We start from the raw sequence: 6,000 nt of genomic DNA on the forward strand, positions 1-6,000 counted from the left end.
AAATTCTTAGAAGAAAACATAGGCATAAATCTTCATGACATTGGACTAAGCTGTGGTTTCTTAGCTATGACACCAAAGTACAAATGACAAAAGAAGAAATATATATATTTAATTTAATCAAAATTAAAACCTTTTGTGCTTCAAAGGACACCATCAAGAAAGTGAAAAGACTTACCACAGAATGGGAGAAAATAGTCACATCATATATCTGATAAGGGATTTGTATCTAGAATATAATAAAGCTCTTGCAACTCAAGAATAAAAAAACAAAGTTTTTAAAGGGGCAAGATACTTGAATAGATATTTCTTCAGAAAGATACGTAAATAAATGGCCAATTAGCATGCAAAATCATGCTCAACATTATTAGCTGTTAGGGAATGGCAACAAAACCACAATGAGATACGATTTCATACCCGCTAGGATGACTGTAATAATAATTAATAATAATAATAATAATAAAGGACTGTACCAAGTGTTGATGAGGCTGTGGAGAAATTGGAACTTGCATATGTTGCTGATGGGATTGTAAAATGGTATTGCTACTTTGCAATGCAGTTTAGCAGTGCCTCAAAAGTTAACCATAGAAGTTACCACATACTATATATCCAGAACAGCTGAAATCAGTGGCACGACCAGACATGTGTACACTGATGTGCATAGTGGCACTATGCATAATTGCCAAAAGATGGAAATGATCCGAGGACCCATCAACCAACAAGTGGATATACAAAACGTGGTATATACACACGATGGAATATTGTGAACCAGTAAGATGAAACAAGGTCCTGACAAAAGCATATGACAATATGGATGAATCTTGAGGATATAATGCTGAGTGACATAAGCCAGACATGAAAGGATAGGTAGCGTATGATTTCACTGTGATGACTCTGGTAAAGAGAGAAAATTCCATATGGCCTAGGAAGAATATCTGTACTCGTATATAGCAATGAATGAGATGTTGCCTCTCTGCAGTAAATGGTTTCCCTCTGTTTCACATTTTCAACATTGCCCATTCATAATAAAGATTCTGAGAAAAAAAAAAAAAGACCCATCCTGATTGAATTGAAACACACCTTAATTGCAGTAACTGTATCAAAAATTCCTACTCCCACAAAGTTCCCACTCACAGGAATGGATTACATTTAAGAAACAAAAAAAAAAAAACAAGTCACCATATGACCCAGTAATTCCATCCCTAGACTTACCTAGGAGAATTGAAAACTTAGGCACAAGTGTTCATAGCAGCCTTGTTTATAATAGCCAAAAGGTGAAAACATCATGAATGTCATCAGCTGATGGATATATGGATGTGTAGAATGTATAGCCACACAGTGGAATATTATTCAGCCATAAAAAGCAATGCTGGGGCGGGCCGCGGTGGCTCAGCGGGCAAGAGTGCTTGCCTGCCGTGCCGGAGGACCCCGGTTCGATTCCCGGCCCCAGCCCATGTAAAAAACAAACAAACAAACAAAATATAATAAAAACAAGAAAATGTTTAAAGATGTTTCCCTTTCTTCCTCCCTTCCTTCCTTCCATCTTTCCTTCCTTCTCTGTCTTTCCTTCCCTTCCTCCCTCTCTCTAAAAAAATAAAAATAAAAAAAGCAATGCTGTTCTGCTAATATGCTGCCATGTGGGTGAACCTCTGCATCTTACTAAAGGAAGGAGGCTAGACACAAATGGCCACATATTAGACAATTCCATTTTTACGAAATGTCCAGAATAGGACAATCTTTAGGGACAGGACTAGATAAGGGGTTGCCGGGTGCTGAGATTTGGGAGGAATGGAGAGCGACGGCTCATGCATGGGGGATTTCTTTTGGTGGGATGAAACAGTTCTGGAATTAGAGGCGATTGTTGCACAACCTTGTCAATATACAAACAACCATTATGTCATACACTTTAAAAAATAAAAACGACATTCAACAACTGAATTAATGAAATGGCAGTTTGGTAGATGGATTTCTAGGAATCCCTTACCTCCCAGAGTTTTTATTACTTTGTGAGTAACACTCCAAAGAGCTCTCCTGGTATTCTTACTCAGTTTTCCTACGAGAGATGGTGTTTCCAGTTTGGCTGAAAGTAACTGCAACAGTTATACCCCCACCTCCACCCTATCCTGCTTTAGGAAAGGCACTTGTGAGGCCCTGTGGGTGCCAATCATTACAGCGAGCCTTCCTGTTCCTTGTAGCAGAGCCTTCCAAGGGGCTCTGAGGGATTTTCTTACCTGGTAGACATGTCTCTAATGTTCTCTTGGCCTTGAGGGCAGGGAGCCAAGTGTCCAAGAAATACCTTTAGTTGGTAAATACAGGACATTGTGGATCAGAGGTTTGCAGTCTGGGACTAGCTGCCTTAGTGGGACTCTGGGGCCCACGGTCTAATCCTTTTTTATTTCCAGATATATTTTGGGATTCGCTGGGACACAGCAAGAGCACTTCCCAAAAGCCACATGTCCTTCCTCTCTCTCTCTCCATGCTTTCTTCCTCCCCTCCACAAGCACGCTTGTGCACATACACACACAGACACTAGACAGTGATATACACTAAATGTCAATTTTTAAGTTCTAAGAATTGAGGACAAGATCTTCAGTACTAATTGCGGACTGAAAAGAGGATCATCTTTGGCTCAGAGCATGGCACAGTGTTGCTGTGACACACACAGTGTCAGCCCCAGCCTGGCTCTGCTCTTTGGGATGTTAGCAGGATGCTGGTTTGGGGTCTTAGTCCCCGCCTGCTGGACCACCAGGGAACTTGGGGTTCAAATACAGCAAAGGCAGGGTTCTCTTAGCCTCCGAGCCTCTTTGCTCGGCAGCCATAGAGACCCCAGGCACTGTGCTCCCAGGGAAGTTGCCATCTCAGCAGCCAACAGAGGCCACTGGGATCAAGGAGAAGAGATTCAAGGTAGATTTTCTGACCAGCAGCACAACCTGCCTGGGAAGCCTGAGTGGCGAGGTGCAGAAGTACTTTTCTCAGCATCAGAACCAACTGGGAGGGACACTTCCCTTATTCTCTTCCTGTGACAACTCTGCATGATATCTTGGGTCTCCTCTGGTTCAGGGGTCTGTGTTTATAGCAAACAAGTGACGTTTGATTTCAACAGCACCGCTGGCTGTATCGCAAACAAGTGACGTTTGATTTCAACAGCACCGCTGGCTGTATCCTGCCCTCCCCCAATGTCATCTGAGCATCTTCCCGCTGTTTCTTAGTCTTCCCCCAACCAGTGCCTAGAAGAATGAGTATGAGGTTTCCAAAACGCTGCCTCCAGCTCAGGAGCTCAGCCAGACGTTTCTCTCCTCCTTCCCCAGACCCCATGCCTGAGCTCTGGGGACCGTCATTTCCCACAATTTCAAAACCTGTTTACAAAATTAACGCGTGGCTACAGGTGCCAGGAAATTGGAGATGCAGACTTCCATCTGGAGTCATTAATTGTTCAAGTTGTTAAAGTGGAATGCAAGCCGTTACAGACTCTGAGCCTTATTTCTTTAGGTCTTGAAAAGAAATTCCGACACTTAATTTGGTCTCCTCTTGGGGTGAAGTCAGGCAGCGTCAGAGAGCAACGCCAGTGCCTTTTAGGAAGATCGTGGTTTCCAAGTGCTTAACCTTTTTGTATTTAATTGCAATGAAACATCACTTAATGCAAAATGTAAATTCCTTAATTTTGTTCTGCTGTGCTGACTTTCTGTGGCCTCCCTGTGTGAAATTCTAGCAATGAATGGTATGACTGATAATGAGATGTCTACGTTGTTAGCTGCTTTATAAAAGGTGCACTTAATAAACATTTTTTTCTTACATTGCCGTTACCCCCTTCCTCCCTCCCGAGAGTGGTGACCATTCCTGGTGGGTTGCAGACTTGAATTTCCTTGCAGGATTGCAGAGTTATCTGCCTGCTGCTGGCAAAGATGCATCTGGGTTGTGGTGAGGGGAAACTGGGGGTCTGGTCCCATTGTGTGAGGTCACAGCTGAACTTGCTTTTCCAAGCTCTGTCAGAAGATGCTTTAAGACCCGGGGACAAACCTTAGGTATGATCAGCCACACCCGCTGTGTGCTGCAATCTAACTCAGGAGATGGTGGGATTCTGGACCATCAGCTAGAAGGGACCCTAAAAAATACTGCTTTAAAGTGGGATGTGGTGGTTACCTGTGCCAGAGCCACAGACAGATTTGTGTTAAAATGCAGAGTCCTGGGCCCCACAACTGAATCAGACTCCGGAGCTGGGCCCCTGGAATCTGCATTTCAAACAAGGGTCCCCGATGATCCTTTAGTTTGTGAATGAGAGGGATTTTTGCAAACAGAAGCTCTGCCTTCCACCTTCTGGTCCATTCTCACTACACTCCCGAAGTGTTTTTCTGTGTGCTACTTCTCAAGGCAATTCCTGGAAGGATCAGAGTTTCTCAGGCATATTTGCATTTAAAGTATGCGTACCTTCTTTAGTTCTGTGAACTAGCACCTGTCAGAGAAAGAGAGTTTGAAAAATTGGAGTCATAATCAGATCCTGCTATAACAAATACTCAGATGGTAAAAATCTGTATAACTCAAGCTTCCAAGTCTGTAACTCATGACTAATGATTTCAAGATGTGTTGGAAAGGACAAGCGGGTCCTTCAAGGAGAGGCTAAGTGTCATCTGCCTCCATTTCTAGCAGGAGGAGCCTGCACCTGCTGGGTCTACCTGATGATGTAGAAGAGCCCTGGGTAGAGAAAAGCACTCAGCCCTTCCCTGGCCAGCTCTGTGCCTTTTGTCAAGTCTGCTGGCCTCTCTGGGCTGTGATTTTCTCATCTGCAAAGACGAGGGATGAATAACTAAGTGTTTACTTTAACATGTGCCGATATCTGCATCTTGCTTTGAAACACATAAACAGCTGGGATTGGTCTCTGGTTCCAGGGATGGATAGACAGATGGAGATGGGATAAAACGGGAGTAGTAAAATGTTATGCGAGAATGCAGGTGTTCACTACAAATCCTTTCAACTTTTCTCTGTGTTCTGTGATATTACAAAATGTTGGAAAAAATTAAAAACAGATGAAATTTTGGAGCTGAAATATGAAATGGATATTAGAGATCCTTTTATGGATGATAAAATAGAGGTCAGGTCCTGAAGCTAGAAGGAGAGGCCACCTGCATCCTGGCTCCTGGTCTGTGCGTCTTCCACCCCAAGACCTCCTGGGCTGGTAGCCAGGCACTGATGAGATCACGCCTCTGAAAACCTGGAAAGTGCTTTTTGTGAAGCATGTTCTGTGAAACCTTAATTCTGTGAGGCTTTAATGCATGTTGCATGAAAAAAAAATCATCAGCAGAGGATTGGGGGCTACTAGTCCAAACAGGTTTCTTTACTGCGGGACTTATCAGAGCCTTTAGTGTTCTTATTTTAGTTGAAGATTTCAGAAATATATAGTAGCATTTCCTAAAAATATTTGACCACAAGCGTCCCACCCCTACCCCCATACACCTTTTCTGAGGATTAAGATAGCACACTTTGGAAAAAGCAGCTCTAAAGACCATAAGTTTGCTAGAGTTTTTTTTTTTTTTGGAGGGGGCTGGGGGTGGGGTGGGGTGGGACATGTCCATTCTATTGTTTTTTGTTTCTATGGTGAGTCCAGATGTACACAGGATGGATCATTTGCTCTTACAACATGTCTTAGGGCTGAAGATGTACATGTGCACGTGGCCAGGTCATGGGCCTGGGAGGTCCAGAGAGGTTTTGAACCCAAATCCTGTTCCTCAGTGGTACCCAGTGATGCTCGCCAGTCCCTGGTGGCCCAAGGGAAAGTTTCCTCCACTGGTGTGCACTGGCCTGACTCAGAAGCAACGGAAATCGGGGAAACAGTCTCCCAAGGAACATGGTAGGGAAGGCCAAGAGCTTGGCAAACAAGAACTCCAAGAAAAACGGAACTGTCTAGACCTCAGATTTGACCCAGTGAAGGGCCCACCGAGTCTTCCCGGGCATCGAAACATATTTTGGGAGCCGATCAGGACACATACTAACCTTACGGACACAAACACA

The sequence above is a fragment of the Tamandua tetradactyla genome, chromosome 9, assembly GCF_023851605.1.
Source record: "Tamandua tetradactyla isolate mTamTet1 chromosome 9, mTamTet1.pri, whole genome shotgun sequence".
Taxonomy (NCBI): domain Eukaryota; kingdom Metazoa; phylum Chordata; class Mammalia; order Pilosa; family Myrmecophagidae; genus Tamandua; species Tamandua tetradactyla.